The sequence below is a fragment of the Kogia breviceps genome, chromosome 4 (genome assembly GCF_026419965.1).
Source record: "Kogia breviceps isolate mKogBre1 chromosome 4, mKogBre1 haplotype 1, whole genome shotgun sequence".
In the NCBI taxonomy this organism is placed as follows: Eukaryota; Metazoa; Chordata; class Mammalia; order Artiodactyla; family Physeteridae; genus Kogia; species Kogia breviceps.
The window spans coordinates 93,007,205-93,025,396 of NC_081313.1; the positions used below are offsets into that span (position 1 = coordinate 93,007,205).

Genomic DNA, 18,192 nt, shown 5'->3' on the forward strand with positions numbered 1-18,192 from the left:
GATTTTTTCGTGCCTTGAGACTTTGTAAATGTTATGAATCTTAAGATTAATTAAAATCTTGTAGGGATATGTAGTTCTTGGTATCTGTACTCCTGATTCAAATACACTAATCAGGTAGGTATCTTTAAAAGAAAAAAGCCTTTACTTACATGTGATTTTGTACATAGGTGTGTACATGAATATAGATAAATGTGTTGAATGTCTTTAGTGTTGAATATTTAGAAGCTTAACAAAAATGTTAGAAGTTGTGAGGTATAGAAAATCGCTCAAATGTGCTATTAATTGTAGCTTTCCTTGAAAATAAAGAAAATATTTTGATTATTGTTTGATAATTGACATTACAAATATTAGGTACATTTTCCAAGTGATGGATAAATAGGTACTCTCATTAATGATTATTTCTATTAATTGGGTAGATGGGCTTTCCTAAAGGCGAAAATTTAAATGCTCTAATTAAAAAAAAATTATTTCAACAAATCACTGTTAAATGAATCTCAATTTTTCTGGAGTTTGCATAAAACATGATCGTGAGCTGTTGAGTTTACTTTGGTGGAGGAAGGCAATGTATCCTGCTAACCCAGGAAACCTTATCTTTCATTTTGAGAAGTCAGTTGGTGAGCAAAGCCAAATTTAAGTTGGAATAACTTCTGTACTCAATGAAAAAGAAAATACAAATCCTATCACGGAGGAAAGTATATTTAGTGATGACTCAGACGAATGCTGGGGCCTGATAAGAGGGCTCCTTCAGGTTTTTAATTGAAATGTGACTACCACAAGGGATTGACAAAACTCACCTCTGATTTCCAGATAAATGCACAAATCCAATGTCACTGAAAGCCGATGAGACAGATTTGAGAAAAGTGATTTTAAAAGTACCTCCCGCCCTGCTTATTTCAAAATAGGACAACTCCAATGCAACTTCGTTTACCTGACAACTGAATTTTTAATGGCTATCTGGGTGTCATTGGCAGTAAAGTAGGATTATTTCCATTTTCTCAGACTTTTTAAAGCCCCTTTGTTCCCTGTAGCTATTTATCTAAATGTGAAGTAGTAAGATAATATCAATAGCTGGCATAAGGGTTTTTCATTTTAGTTATTACAGCAGAACACTTACCTCTAAGGTTTTTGGTTTCCTAGTGTGCTAAGAAATGTATCTTTCTGAGCAAGATATTTGCAATCATCTCACCCTTACCTCTACACCTCAGGGCAAATGTTGCACAGCATGACACAAACATTAGGAAGGAAACAGAATGGATTTCTCTACTAATTTATTCCCCATGAAAGAAGCTTCTGGTTCCTGATGCAAATCAGAACTAAATGTCTGCATGGTATTCTGTTACTTCCTCTCTTCAGTGTGGTCCCTGAGACTACTTTGTTTGCAACTGCAGGAAGGAAAACACTCAGTGGGATTTAGTGGGAGGAGCTAATTAACTATGGAGACCCAGGAAAAGGACCTTATTTTGGGAAGAAAAGACCAATGGCCTCAGCCTTTCTCTTATACTATAAATTGGGTTCTTCACCCATGTCTCAGAAGATTCTCAGATTAATATTTGTGGGAGGTTTCTTAGGGAATACTCTTGGGATCAACATCTGAGGAAGGGAAGGGAAGGGAAAGGAATGGAAGGGGAAGGGAAAGAACCAGGATTGGTCAGAGGAAGTTGGGCAATCTCAAGGATATTCTCAGCTAACTTGATGGGAAGTTCTAAAACTGGACGTTATTCCACATTGCAACAAGGGGGCTTGACTTTTATGTTCCTGTGTTGACTTTCACTGGATGCAGGCTGCCACCAGGAAAGAGGTGCAGCCTGGGGTAAGGAGCTGTCATTAGCTGAAACAATTTCTGGAGAGAGGTGACAGTTGAGAGCTGTAAGCCACAGTGCTCCCTAGAGCATCAGATCCTTCAGTCCTGTAGGAAAATGTGTGGAGCACACCACAGTGCTCAGTTCTCCAGGTTATAGTGGGACACCAAGGCCATGAGTTTTGGACTAAGCCTCAAAGTGGGAGAAGTGGGTGAGAAGAATGTATTTTTTCCAGAAGATTCTACAAGAAAAATCTGGAGATAAATATATCTATTTTATAAATATATATTATATATTATAAATATGTATCTCCTAAGTGTGTTCTGAGATAAAATGGTAGAGCTGCCTTTCCTTGTTTCCTGCCTACTTGATTGCACATTACTGTCCTTTCATGACTTCTTTACTTTTTCAAGTCCTAGCCTGATTTTTTTTTAACCTACCTGCTCTACCTGTATGAAAATATTGAGGAAATAAAGAGGTTTCTCCTGGGCTTCCCTCCATCCCTGGAGATGTTCTGAGGCCACTTTTAAGACACTTAGAAGAACTTGGAGTAACTTCTTAAAAATTTATCATTAAAATGCCAGAATCAGAAATGGTAGCCAACAGTAATAAGAGTTTATGCATGTTCTAGGCTTGGGATTTAACACATTCTCTAGGTGAGTCTTATATGTGGTAAAGTTTGTAAGCCTAAAAGAATATCGTGTCCATTAGATTTTTCTGAAATATGCATGTAATTGTTAATTTTATGTCTCAACTTTGGTAGGCCATGTTACCCAGATATTTGGTTGAACATTATTCTAGATGTTTCTGTGAAGATAATTTTTAGATGTAGTTAACATTTAAATCAGTGGGCTTTGACTATCAGAGTGGATTACCCTCCATAATGTGAGTGGAACTCATTCAGTCAGTTGAAGGCCTTAATAGAGAAAAAACTGGCCTCCCCGGTAAAGAGGGAATTCTGCCAGCAGACTGCCTTTGGACCGAAACTGTAACTCTTCCCTGGTGGCCATATATATATATATATATATATATATATATATATATATATTCTTTTCCCCACAACTTTGCCAACATTTGTTATTTGTGGTCTTTTTGATGACAGCCATTCTGACAGGTGTGAGGTGCTATCTCATTGAGGTTTTGATTTGCATTTCTCTGATGATTAGTGATGTTGAGCATCTTTTCACGTGCCTGTTGCCCATCTGTGTGTCTTCTGTGGAAAAATATCTATTCAGATCTTCTGTCCATTTTTTGATTTGGTTAGTTGTTTTTTTGATATTGAGTTGGATGAGATATTTATATATTTTGGATATTAACCCCTTGTTGATCATATCATTTAGAAATATTTTCTCCAATTCTGTAGGTTGTCTTTTCGTTTTGTTGATGGTTTCTTTTGCTATGTAAAAGCTTTTAAGTTTAATTAGGTCTCATTTGTTTGTTTTTGCATTTGTTTCCTTTACCTTAGGAGACAGATCCAAAAAATATGTTACAATTTATGTCAAAGAGTGTTCTACCTATATTTCCTTCTAGGAGTTTTATGGTCTCAGGTGTTACATTTAGGTCTTTAATCTAATTTGAATTTACTTTTGTATATGATGCTAGAGAATGTTCTCATCTCATTCTTTTACATGTAACTGTCCAGTTTTCCCTGCATCACTTATTGAAGAGACTGTCTTTTCTCCATTGTATAGTCTTCCCTACTTTGTCGTAGATTAATTGATCATAAGTGCACAGATTTATTTCTGGGCTCTCTATTCCATTCCATTGGTCTATATGTCTGTTTTTGTGCCAGTAGCATGCTCTTTTGTTTACTGAAGCTTTGTAGTATAGTCTGAAATCTGGGACTATGCTATCTCCAGCTTTGTTTTTTTTCTCAATATTTATTTGGCAATTCAGGGTCTTCAGTGATTCCATATAAATTTTAGGATTATTTGTTCTAGTTCTGTGAAAAATGTCATGAATGTCATGGATATTTTGATAGGAATTTTATTAAATCTGTAGATTTCTTTGAGTAATATGGCCATTTTAACAACATTAATTCTTCCAGTGCAAGAACACAGGATATCTTTTCATTTTTTTGTTTCATCTTTAATTTTCTTCATCAGTATTTTTCAGAGTATAGGTCTTTCACTTCCTTGGTAAATTTCATTCCTAGATATTTTATTCTTTTTGATGTAATTTTAAAGGGGATTGTTTTCTTGCTTTCTATTTCTGATAGTTCATTATTAGTGTATAGAAAAGCAACAGATTTCTGTATACTAATCTTATATCCTGCAACTTTACTGAATTCATTTATTGTTCAAATAGCTTTTGGTGGAGACTTTAGGGTTTTCTATATTTAGCATCATGTCATCTACAAATAGTGACAGTTTTATTTCTTCCCTTCCAATTTGGATGCCATTTCTTTTTCTTGTTGGATTGCTGTGGTTAGGACTTCCAATACTATGTTAAATAGAAATGGTGAGAGTGGGAAAGTTTGTCTAGTTCCTGATTTTAGAAGAACTGCTTTCAGCGTTTCACCATTGAGTATAATGTTATCTGTGGGTTATAGATATCTATTAAGTTCAATTGACCTAGTGTGTCATTTAAGACCACTGTTCCCTTGTTGATTTTCTATCTGGATGATCTGTTCATTGATGTAAATGGGATGTTAAAGTCCCCTACTATTATTGTATTATGTCAAATTCTCATGTCTACAAATGTCTATGTTTTATATTTAGGTGCTCCTATATTATACATATATACATATGTTATAATATATATCACACACATATATGTTATAATATATATTATACAAATATATGTTAACTAATGTTATATCCTCTTCTTGTACTGATCCCTTTATCATTATATAATGCCCTTCTTTGTCTTTTGTTGTAGACTTTGTTTTAAAAATCTACTTTGATGTGAGTATTGCTACTCCTACTTTTTTGTCATTTCCATTTGCTTGAAATATATTTTTTCATCCTCTCACTTTCAGTCTGTGTTTTTCTTTAGCTCCAAACTGAGTCTCTTGTAAGCACCATATAGATAGTTCTTGCTTTTTTATCCAATCATCCATCCTATGTCTTTTGATTGGGGCATTTAGTCCATTGACATTTAAAGTGATTATTGATAGGTATGTAGTTATTGCTATTTTGTTTCTGGTTGTTTTTGTGGTTCTTCTCTGTTTCTTCTTCTGCTTGTTTCTTCTTTTGTGGTTTGATGATTTTCTTTAGTGGTATGCTTATGTTCCTTTCTCTCTAGTTTTTGTATATTTATATTAGGTGTTTGACCTATGCTTATCGTGTGGTTCATGTTAACCTAGAACTATATCTACTTTTTTAAAACTGGTAGTCATTTAAGTTCAAACACACCCTAAAAGATCTACATTTTGAACACACATGTTCTGTGTTTTTGATGTCATATTTTATATCTTCTACATGTCTATTCCTTAACTATTTATTGTAGTTATGGTTTACTTCACAGTTTTCTTCTTTTACTCTTCATACTCACTTATTTAAATGATTGATCCACAAACTTTACTATATATTTGCCTTTACTAGTGGGAGTTTTCATTTCCTATAAATTCTTGCTTTTTCTTATAGCCTTTTGCACTGGAAGGAAACCCTTTAACCTTCTTGTACAGGTGGTTTAGTATTGATGAAGTCTTTTGTTTTTCCTTGTTGGAGAAGTTCTTTATCTCTCCTTCAATTCTGGATGATAACCTTGCTGAATAGAGTACCCTAGGTTGTAGGATTTTCCCTTTCATCACTTTAAATATATCATGCCAGTCCCTTTTGGCCTGAAATGTTTCTGCAGAAAAATCAAATAACAGCCTTATTAGGATTCCTTTCTATATGACTCTGTTTTTCTCTTGCTTTCTTTAGAATTCTCTATCATAAATTTGCCATTTTATGATAATTATGATATATCTTGGAGTGTGTCTCTTTGCTTCATCTTGTTTGCGACTCTCTTTTCATCCTGTACCTGGATATCTGTTTTCTTCTTCAGGTTTGGGAAGTTTTCAGGCATATTTTCATCAAATACATTTTTGACCATTTTCTATCTCTCTTCTTCTTCTGGGATTCCTATAATATGAATGTTAGTATTCTTGATGTTTTCTTAGAGGGCCCTTAGTCTATTCTCATTTTTAAAATTTTGTTTTTATTTTTGGTGTTCTGACTCTGTGATTTCCATTATTCTATTGTCCAGATCACTTATGTGTTCTTATATATCACCATATCTGCTCTTAATTTCTTCTAGTGTGTTTGTTTTTCATTTCAGTTATTGTATTCTTCATCTACGACTGGTTCTTCTTTATATTTTCTAGTTCCTTGATAAAATTTCACTGTGCTCATCTTTTCTTTCCCCTAGTTCAGTTAGCATTCTTTTCACTAGTGCTTTGAACTCTTCATCTGGTAAATTATTTATGTTTCATTAGTTGTTTTTTCAGGTATTTTTCTTGTTCTTTCATTTGAAACAAGTTCCTCCGTCTACTCAGTTTGCTTACTTTTCTCTGTTTCTATGAAATTCAGTAAAACAGTTACCTATACCATTCTTGAAGGGGCATCCTTGTATGGGAGCATCCGTATGCTGTCTATGTGTTCCCAGTGGCTTTGGTGGGAGAGTTGGATCTGAAGTGAACACAGGTCATATCTTACCCCATGGTGTGCTGGCAGCTGTTACCTTGGTGAGAGGTGAGGCTGGGGATGGAGGGGCTAGATCATGACCCAGGTGTGAGCTGGGGCTTCTTTTATGCTCAGTGGCCAACATTGCCTTACTGGGGGGTGGAGTTGTGTTACAGGGTTTTGCAGCAGAAGCCCTGAGGGTTGGGTCCCAGTTGTTTCTGTTCCCTTTAAGTGTGCACTCTCCCCCATCCAAGAAACGGCACCTTCACCCCAGATGGAAGCAGTGCTTGAGCAAGATGGGCTGGAGCAGGTGCTTGCTGTGGGCAAGGATTCACTCTGTGGCAGTCCTGGCACACCAACCAGAGATCCTGACCTCTCCCCATCTGCTGCTTCTGCAAGAGCCAGCAATGGTTGCCCTCTCCCCATTCAGATGCAGTGCCAGGTCTGAGTGGCACTGTGCCCCACAACTGTGTACCCTCCTCAGCAATGGCAGGCTTTCACCCTCATGAGGAGCTGCACCACAAAGCAAGAGGGTCTGGAGCATTTGTTTGGTGTAAGCCAGTGTGTGTGCTTGGTAGGTGGCAGGAAATTGGCCAGAGTCCCAGGCAGTTTCAATTTACTTTTTCCACCTTATCTCAGGAGCAAGCAAGTATGTGCACACTTTTCAGGAGTGGAGTTTTGGTTTTCTACAGCCCTCTTGTTAGTCCTATTGGTTTTCAAACCAGCTAAGGGGCTCGTCTTTCCAGTGACGTACTCCAGGGCTGGGGTGCCCAATGCATGGTTTGAACTGCTTACTCTCCAGGGAGGATCTCTGTGCCCATGTAATCATTCTCCTCTTCTGGGTCCCCTTCTAGGTGTACAGGCCCCAAACCCATCACTTCACTTCCCTTGCTACCTGATTCTGTGTGTATCTTTCTTTACAGCCTTGGTTGTATAAGAGTCTTCCTGCCAGTCTCCAGTTTGTTTTCAGTGAGAATTGCTCCATATGTAGATGTATTTTTGGTGCATTTGGGGGAGGGGGGAGCTCAGTGTCCTTCTACTCTGCCATCTTGATCCCCTATTAGCTGTAAACCTTTACCAAAAAAGAAAAAATGGAAATAATTAAGCATTAAACTCAAGAAATTTGAGAAAATATACCATGGGAAATCAGAAGAAAAGATGTAAAAAAAATTAAAGCAGGAATCAATAAATTAGAAAAGAGAAAAATAATGGAATGCATAAATAATTCTGAGAATTGTTATTTTTGAAAACAAAATAGAAAAATATAATAGGCAAGCAAATATTGAAAAATAGGAAAGAGTAATTCAGATTTCAGCAATGTCGCTGCGTTGTTTTAGGTAACAAAAATTTCCTTCTCATGTAGGATAAATAGAATATCTAGTCAGAATACATGTTTTTTAAAAATTGTTTGAATGCATCTGTGACAGCAAGGCAATGAGGCTTTGCTGAGCCAAGATGCAGAAGAGGAGGAAGGCCAAGAGAGATTAGCCCAGGTTTAGGGTTCATCATGAATAAGCCTTCAAGTGAATGTTGATTTCAAAAGTGGCCACTGAAGAGCTGAGAAGCTCAATGGAGCTTTTGAAAATCAAATGGTCTAAGGAAGAAGAATTGGAATCTAGGGACTGCCAAGGAGAGGGAGCCTTGGTAAACACTCCAGGATCCTGGATGGGCTCCTGAAGGGTGAAACTAGACCATCTCTCATAGTGACGGAAGCCCAGTTTTGAATCATGTTAACTCTTGATTAAATTAGAACTTTCTCTTCCTGGCTTGACTGCCTGCCAAAAGCAAAATAAATCTTTTTGTAGGAAGATAATATAACCCTCAAATTACATCTCATTCTTAATAAATAATATTCTTTATGCCACAAAAACTATTAGTCATGCAAGAAGATAAGACCACATGTAAAAAAATGAGAGAAAGAGAGAACATAGAACATCAAATGTTCATTAGAGCTGATCAACAAAACCAATTTTATATTTTGAAGTGATTATTAAAATTGATAAACCTTTGGTAAGAATTATCAAGGAAGGGCTTCCCTGGTGGTGCAGTGGTTGAGAGTCTGCCTGCCGATGCAGGGGACATGGGTTTGTGCCCCAGTCCGGGAAGATCCCACATGCTGTGGAGCAGCTGGGCCTGTGAGCCATGGCCGCTGAGCCTGCGTGTCCAGAGCCTGTGCTCTGCAACGGGAGAAGACACAACAGTGAGAGCCCCGTGTACCGCACAAAAAAAAAAAAAAAAAAAAAAAAAAAAAGAATTATCTAGGAAAAACTAAGAAAGTTATACATAGCCACATAGCCAATATAATGTATGAAAAAGGGAAAATCACCACACATCCTGTAAACATTGAAAAGATCATCAGAGGATACTATAAAAATTGTGCTTATTTATATAAAAATTTACCTCCTAGAAAAATACAAAAAGAAAGTTGAGCGAAGAAATAGAAATTTTATACAGCCCAGTATCTATTTAAGAAATTTAATTAGTAATTTATAAACTCTTCACAAACACACAGAGTAAGATAAAAATAAAAGGTCAGTCCCAGATTCTCTGTTGGCTTCTTTAGTGAATACTTTAGAATATTTAAGAAACAAATAACATCATCTTATTTAAACTGTTTTTGAGACTCATAAAGAGAAAACATATCCCTACTTGAGTTTAAAGCCTTCATATATATGATACCAAAATATGACAAGGATATGACAAGAACAATTATAGTTCTTTCTCATTCATGAACATAGATTTAAAAATTCTAAATAAAATATAATCAATCTAAATTCAGCAGTTTTAAAATAGATAATATATTAAAACTGATAAGAATCTATCAGGAATGAAAGGTTGGTTTAGCACTTGAATATCAATCAATGTAATTCACATGAACAAAATAAAGGAAGAGAGATCATGTGAAACGTTCAACCTTCTAAGACTGGAGCATGAATAATTAGAAAGTCTGAACAGATCTATAATAAATAAGGAGATTGACTCAGTGATTCAAAACCTTCCAATAAAGCAAAGCTCAGGAATATATATGAGTTGGCTGGCAAATTCTACCAAACACTTAAAGAATTATTAGTATCAATCCCTCTCAAACTCTTCCAAAAAGTTGAAAAGGAGAGAACAATTCCAAACTCATTTTACAAGTTCAGCATTACTTGATACCAAATCCAGACAAAGACATTACAGAAAGAGAATTACAGACCAATGTTCCTTATAAACATAAATGTAAAAATTCTCAAAAAAATGCTAGCAAACAAAATTCAACAGTACTTTAAAAGCATCATACCCGTGAACAAGTGGGATTTATCCCTGGAATCCAAGTATGTTTCAACATTAGCAAATCAATAAACATGATGCACCACATTAATAGAAGGAAGGATAAAAGTCACATCATCATTTTATTAAATACTGAAAAAGAATTTGACAAAATTCAACATGCTTTCATAATAAGAACCCCCCAAACTGGGAGAAGAATAAAATTACCTCAACATTATAAAGGCCACATATACAAGCCACAGCATATACAATGGGGAAATAATAGTCCCTTCAATAAATGGTATTGCAAAAACTGGAGCCCCCAACTCAAAATGAATTAAAGGCTTAAATTTAAGACCTAAGACTGTAAAACTCCTGGAAGAAAACATAGGGGGTAATCTCCTTGGTGTCAGTCTTGGCATTGATTTTTTGCATTTGATAATAAAAACAAAGGCAACAAAGCAAAAATAAACAAGTGGGACTACATCAAACCAAAAGCTTTTTCACAGCAAAGGAAACCATCAACAAACTGAAGGCTACCTACTGAAGGTGAAAAAATATTTCCTAATCATATATCTGATAACTATATATCATATAGCCAAAATATATAAATAACTCGTATGATTGAGCATGAAACCCCAAACACTCCAATTTAAAAATGGGCAGAGAAACTAAATAGATATTTTCCAAAGAAGACATAAAAATGGTCAGCAGGTAATGAAAAGATGCTCAACATCACTATTAGTGACATGCAAATCAAAGTCACAGTGAGATATCACCTCACACCTTTTAGAATGACTGTTGTCAAAAAGACAACAGATAACAAGTATTGGCGAGGATATGGAGAAAAGGGAACCCCTGTGCATGTTGATGAGAATGTAAATTGATCCAGCCACCATGGAAAACAGTATGGAAGTTCCTCAAAATTTTAAAAATAGAACTACCGTATGACCCAGAAATCCCACTTCTATGTATATATTCAAAGGAAATAAAAACAGTATATCAAAGAAATATAGGCATTTCCATGTTCACTGCAGCATTATTCACAATAGCCAAGATACAGAAACAACCTAAGTATCCACTGATGGATGAATAGCTAAAGAAAATGTGGTATATATACACCATGGGATATTATTCAGCCATGAGAAAACAGGAAATCCTGACATTTGCTACTACATGGATGAACCTTGAGGGCATCATACTGAGTGAAATAAGCCAGTTACAAAACAACAATACTATATGATTCCACTTTTATGAGGTACCTAAAAAATTCAAATTCATAGAAACAGGGTAGAAAAGTGGTTTCCAGGAGCTGGAGAGTGAGGGAAATAGGGAGAGGGTGGTAAAAATATACAAAGTTTATATAGATAGACAGATGATAGATAGATATAGATATATATAGATAGATATAGTGAATAAGTTATATATATTATATATATACATATATATGTAATATGAATAAGTTCTGAGGATCTAATGTATACCGTGGTAAGTATAGTTGATAATAGTGTATTGTGTAATTGAAATTTGCTAAGAAAGTAGTACTTAAATGTTCTCACACACACACACACACACACACACACACACAAATATATATATATATATGATGTGATGGATGTTTATTTAACTATATGGGGGAATCCTTTCACAATGTATATGTATATCAAGTCATTACAATGTACACTTTAAATAACTTACAGTTTTATTTGTTAATTACACCTCAATAAAGCTGAGAATAAAAGAGCCCACAGCTATTGCCATAGTCAAGGTGAAAAACTGAAAGCTTTTCCTCTAAGATCAAGGAAAAAAATAAAGATGCCCACTCTTACCACTTCTATTCAGCATAGTACTTTGAGTCCTAGCCAGAGCAATTAAGCATGAACAATTAATAAAAGCCAGCCAAGTAGGAAAAGAAGTAAAATTGCCGCTGTTTGCAGATGACATGACCTTATATATAGAAAACCTTGAAGACTCCACTAAAAATGGTTAGAACTAATAAAGGAAGTCAGTAAAGTCAGTTGTGTTTCTATACTCTAACAACAAAGTATCTGAAAATGAAACTAGGAAAATGATTCCATTTACAATAGCACCAAAAAAGAACAAAATACTTAAGAATAAATTTAACTAGTGAGGTGAAAGATATGTACTGAAAACTACAAAACAATCATGAAATAACTTATTTGACACAAAAAATGGAAAGACATTCTAGTTCATGACTTGGAATACTTAATAATGTTAAAATATTCATAGTACCCAAAGTCATCTACAAGTTTCAAAGCAATCCTTATCAAATCTCAATGGCATATTTTACAGAAATAGAAAAACACAATTTTACAAGTCATATTGAACCATAAAGGATCCTTAATAGCCAAAGCAATCTTGGTAAAGAAGAACAAAGCTGTAAGCATCACAATTCCTGATTTTAGACTATATTACAAAGCTATAGAAAAACAGTATGGTACTGGAATAAAAACAGACACATAGACCAGTGTAACAGAATAGAGAGCCTAGAAATAAACCAATTTGTATATGGTCACCTGATCTTTGACAAGAACGCCAAGAAAACACAATAGGAAAAGGATAGTCTCTTCAACAAACGGTATTGAGAAAACTGGCTATCCCCATGCAAAAGAATGAAATTGGACGCTTATTTTACACCACACACACAAAAATCATCTCAAAATGAGTTAAAGACTTAGATGTAACAACTGAAACTGTAACAACTCTAGAAGAAAACACAGGAGGAAAGCTTCATGGTATTGGTCTTGGCAAATATTTTATGGATATAACACCTAAAGCAAAGGCAACAAAAGCAAAAATAGACCTGTCAGATTACATCAGACAAAAAGCTTCTACACAGCAGACATGACAATCCACAGAGTGAAAAGGCAGCCACAGAATGGTAGAAAACATTTGCAAGCCATATATCTGATAAGGGGTTAATATCAAAATATAAGGAGCTCCTACAACTCAAAGCAAAAAACACCTGATTAAAAAATGGGCTAAAGACTTGATTAGACATCTCTCCAAAGAAGACATACAAATGCCCAGAATGTATTTGAAAAGATGCTGAATGTCACTAACCATCAGGGCAATACAAGTCATAACCACAATGAGATATCACCTCATATCTGTCAGTATGGCTATCATCAAAAATACAAAAGACAACATGTATTGGTTAGGATGTGGAGAAATTGGAACACTTATACACCGTTAGTGGGAATGCCGAATAGTGTAGCCACTATGGAGAACAGTATGGTGGGACTTCCCTGGCAGTCCAGTGGTTGAGACTCCACATTTCCACTGCAGGGGGCACAGGTTTGATTCCTGGTCAGGGAACTAAGATCCTGCATGCTGCGTGGTGTGGCCAGAAAATAAAATTTAAGGCAATAATCATTCATCCATTTTTTTTTTAAAAAAAGGAAAACAGTTTGGAGGTTCCGCAAAAAATTAAAAATAGAACTGCCATTTTACCCAACAATACCTGATTTTTTCCTGGGTATTTATTCAAAAGTATTGAATTTGGAATCTCAAAGAAATATTAGTACTCCTATATTCATTGCATCACTCTTCATAATAGCCAAGATATAAAAACAACCTAAATGTTAATCACTGGATAAATATTTAAAGAAAATGTGATATATATATATATATATATATATATATATATAAAACCTATTATGTACATTTAAATACATATAACATTTTGTATATATATTTATAAATTCAGTCTTAAGAAGGAAATTCTGCAATATGTAACAACATGGATAAAAACATTCTATTAAGAGAAATAAGGCAGTCACAAAAGGACAAATATTACATGATTGCATTTATATGAGGTATTTAAAATAGTCAAACTCAGAATCAGAGAGTATAATGATAATTGCCATTGGGAGAGGAGGAAATGGGGAATTGCTAATCAACTGGCATAAAGCTTTAGTTATGCAAGATGAATAATTTCTAGGGATATGGTGTATAAGATTGTGCCTATGGTTAACAATACAATACTGTACACTTAAAAATTTGTTAAAAGGGTAGATTTCATGTTAAGTATTCTTATCAGAATAAGATGAAATTTAAAAAATAACAAGGTAAAAGAGCGGTAATTGGAACCAGAAGAACAGAGTCATACGGAAAAGGCCACCTTGAGATGATCTGTGACTTTCAGTTCTACCTCACAAAAAGAAAGAAGAAAAATACCTATTCCAACCTCACTTTCCTCCCTGAATATCATCTCTTGCTAGGATAATCTGTTTGCCAAACCCATTGAGAAGCAGAGAGCAAGGGAGCCCACTGATGTAGGTCAACAAGTCAGTATGAGGGAGCAGAGAGTGAGGTAGAGAAGGCTGGAGAGAGGACATTAGAGGCAAGTAGAAGATATACAGCACTGTTAAGACCTCTCAGTATTGTAGTCTTGCTTGGATATTCTTTACATCTTTCTTTGCCACCCCAGGAAGCTCACTTGAATGAAGGTGCTCACATGGATAGATTGAAATAAAAGACCAAAAGACCTCACTTGGTAGGGTTTCCTCTTTAGGGCTTCTTTCTGAGGGCTGACACAATTGAACTGAATCTGACTCAACTCAGCTAGTGACGGCAGCTGGGGCCAAAGAGGACGATATGGGCCCAAGACAGTCTCGTTGAAGAAAGAACAGTTAATATCATGGTTATGTAAAAGTCCTTGTTCAAATAAAGTCTCCTCTTGAGCTCCAGGTCTTCACATGTGAAGGTTGAGCTGCCCTGGATGAAGGGAAAGGGAAGCATAGAACTTTCGGGCTTGAGTTTTGAAGGACACAGTTTTAAAACAGCTGATGCTTTTAAAGGCTCTCATCATGCACACAGGGAAACCAAGACCTATTGAGCAAAAGTCTATTGTCCAAGGTCAACCCAGGAGCTAGTGGCTACTCCACAACCAAAGCCAGTTCTCCTCAGTCCCAATCTCATGTTCTTTCCATCTTTCCATGCTGCCATATCATAGCCTGGACTGTTTTTGTTTTTATTTTTTCCTTTAATTGCAGATGTTCTATACACATGGGCTGCCTCCTCCATAATATATTTACATCTTCTGGTGCTGAGGCAGGAGAGCTGCCCATGATGTTTGCTCTTAGATGTCAAGAGTGTATAGATCCCGTGTGTCCTTGAAGTTGTGGGTGGTTAACTCTGGCATGGCAGTCTTTGATGTAGTGTCCTGTAGGTTGGTATGGCTTGTAATTGCCACTTTTTTCCTCATAATAATTCTCTTAAATATATTTTCTGGGTCCTCATTGACTGTGACATTAGCTGTCATTTTGTCATATTAATTTTGCAGATACTGCTTTCAGGGAGCTGCTTCTGTGATTTCCTTGTGCTGAATGGAGGGCCAAATGGAGCCCCCATGGTATAGGTGCACAGCCAGGCCTTAGCCCTCCTGAAGATTTGGGGGATGGCCTCCTACATGAGTGGGGGTTGCTCCTCTAGATCTTCACACTTAGAAATACTTATTTTTTGAATGAAAAATCTACGTGTACCTAGCTGTAAATAAACCAAGATGATGCTTTTAGAGTAATACTTCATAGAAATGAAATTCTGAAAGACAGTTATAATTTGCACCATGTTCCAGCCAAAAAAGGAATTTTTTCTAATATTTGTTATTATTTATATTATTTTAGTATTAAGATGAAAGATATTTTATTATTAAGCTAATATTTTCATAAATGAATGAATACAAAGATCATCTCTTTCATTTATAGCCTTGTATATTTGTGTATGTAGTTGAAAAGAGAAGCTAATAGGGTTTTTGTTTTTCCCTCACTCATGAAATCTCTTTTAGCATTGTGTTAATCTAGCCAGGTTTCTGTGCAAGGCAGGCATAAGAAATAATTCTTGTGATGCCCATCTACTCTATCTTCTAAAAAGGGACTCTCTCAGGGAATTTTACCTGAATGTGTCTTTGCCATTCATCCTCTGTCCTCCAGGAGGATGGGTAAAATCCTCAGGGTCATATTGGAAATAACCATAAATCTCCAGAGTCTTCTGTGAATCCTACCAAAGAATTTTACACTGTTGTCTTAAAATTTTTTAACCTCTTTGAAAGGAAATCATTCTCAATCTATACACTCTGGTATTTTACTCATTTATTTATTTGTTTAACAAATATTTTCCAGAGCCTATTAGATGTAAAAAATTGTGCAAGGTGCCAGGGATATAACAGTACAAGATGATTTGAGACTGGTTCCCGGGGAATCTAACAGACTATTCATCAGTTGGGCTACACTATATTTTGGTGAAAAATCCCAAGGTTTCAGTGGCTTAACTCCACAAGGTTTTATTTCTCACTCTTGTTACAGTCTTACAAGTCTACCATCATGAAGTTCTCTGCTTTCAGCTACATAAACAAGAGAGAGCACGTGGAGAAGTTCTACCCAGTTGTAAATCCTTCAGATGAGAGTGATGTATCACTTCCAGCCAGTGGACTGAAGGTAGTCACAAAACCCTATCCTGCAACAGCAAATCCTGGGAAAATTTGGGGAGCACTGGGACTGTGTGGTGGGCACTCTTGTCTTTGCCACACTCAGTGCAGGGATTGAGAGATACGTTTCTGAGGAAGAGACATTTATTCACGCTAACGCATTAAGCAAGAGTGAGGGTAATCAGAAAAATAGGTGGGAAAGCGTTTCAGCCAGAGGGAGGCTCTGAGATGGAAAGAGCTTGATACACCTGCATAATTGAAAGATGATTAGTGTGGCTGTAATATAGAAAGAAGGAGGGTAGTAAGAGCTCATGTTAGAAAACAGGCAGAAGGCAGATCAAGCAGGACCAGATCTTGCAGGCAATGGTAAAGATTTCCAATCTTTCATACTAAGTATAATAGAAATCCACTGAAGAATGTTAAGCAAGGAAGTGACACTGGGACCTCTGTATTTTAAAATATCACCCTCACTGCAAGGTGAAGAATTTATTGGAGAGGATATGAATAGGACTGGGAGACCAGTTAGGCAGTTTTTCAGAAGTCCAGGAAAGAGGAGGGATAGAGGAAAAAGCAATGAAAGTCAAAATAAATGCATTTGAGGTCTAGGAAGCAGAAGTAGGTGACTGGATGTGGAGGATGAAGGAGAGAAGGTCTCAGTGATGGCAATAGGTTTCTTGCAAGACCAACTGTTGAGCTAGGAAATGTAGGGAACACAGCAAGCAGATTTTTCAGGTGTAGGAGTGAGAAGTGGGGAAATGAGTAATCATATATTCAGTCCTAGACATAAAGAGTTGGGGATTGCCTGTTAGATGTCTAAATAGAGATATTGATGACTAAAATCAGATATATTTTTATGGAGCTTCAAATAAGGGTCTGGACTGGAATTACACGTTGGAAGTCCTTGATTTATATGTGGTCATTAAAACCATATGGGAGCTGGGAGTGCCTCAAAAGAAGAGAAGATGGCTCAAGATGACTCTGAGAAACCTTAGGAATTAGAGGTTAGGAAGAAGAAGGGGAGATGTAGGCCAAAGAAAGTGAGAAGGGATAGTAGAGAGGGAAGAGGAAAACCCAGAGTGTGAGGTTGCACAAGGGAAAGGGAGAGCTTACTTCAAAGAAGGATTCCTTTGGGGATGGCTGATGAGGGGCCAAGTAACATGAGGTCAGAAAATGTCATTAGATCAAGTAGATGGAGGTCCTTAATGACCTAAGAATGATTAGAAAAAGAGTGGCTTTGGCAGACAACAACTCTGTTTTCAATGTCAAAGTTAACTTATAGCCATATTTGGTGAATTCCCTGAGCATCTCTTTTAATAACTGGACTTTTAAATTAAATGTTTCAGAAAGTTTTCTATAGAACAAAACATTGTTGAACAGAATTGAAAATGTCACTGTTCCAGTATACAGCAGATTCATACAATTGATATAGGTTTCCAAAGTAACAGTGACATTTTAAAGAAAGTTTCAAAATTAGTATGTCATTGGTACAACTGTGATATGAAAGTGAAGCCGTGTATCTTCTTAATCTACTTTTTATTGGTCCTAAACTTACTGTTTCCAGTTTGCTTTTTTAATTTAAAATGAAAGTGCAGAAAATCAGAGAGGCTAGAACAGTAGAAATCATCAAAGGGATGAATTGGAGAAATGGTCCTATGAGGCAAAATTAATGATGTTGTCTAGCCTGAGTAAGAAGATGAGAAGGGGCCACCCTGTAATTCTTTAGTCATGACTGTAGAGAAGTATAGAGAGAGTGCTGACTAGGGGCTTTGCATCTCCATGGAGGGCCAGAGGAAGGCGAATTGAGCTAGAATTGCTGTAAGAGATAATTGGCTTAATAATAATAGGTTTTTGACTGTAAGTGATTTAAAAACTGGAGAAGGTAATGAAGAGAAGTACCAGATCTCCCATCTTACAACACATTTAGCAGAATAGTTGGCAAGTCATTTGTGTTTCTGTCATTCTTTAATGGGGTTCTCTGGTAATGGGAGGTCATCATGCATCTTTGAGGGACGTCACTGGTAAAAAAAAACAAGCAGGGGAAGGCCCTGACTAGGATTGCTGAGCTTTGCTGACTTTCTTCTCATAG

General features: G+C 36.1%; 1 long non-coding RNA gene across 1 annotated transcript in view; it reads left to right on the forward strand.

Annotated features, from left to right (window-relative positions):
* Positions 1-18,192, forward strand: part of LOC136794168 (uncharacterized) — a 242,267-nt gene that overhangs the window by 104,641 nt on the left and 119,434 nt on the right. Inside the window, exon 2 of the long non-coding RNA XR_010840540.1 lies at positions 15,985-16,116. This is a non-coding gene — a long non-coding RNA (uncharacterized lncRNA). The remainder of the gene's footprint in view (positions 1-15,984; positions 16,117-18,192) is intronic.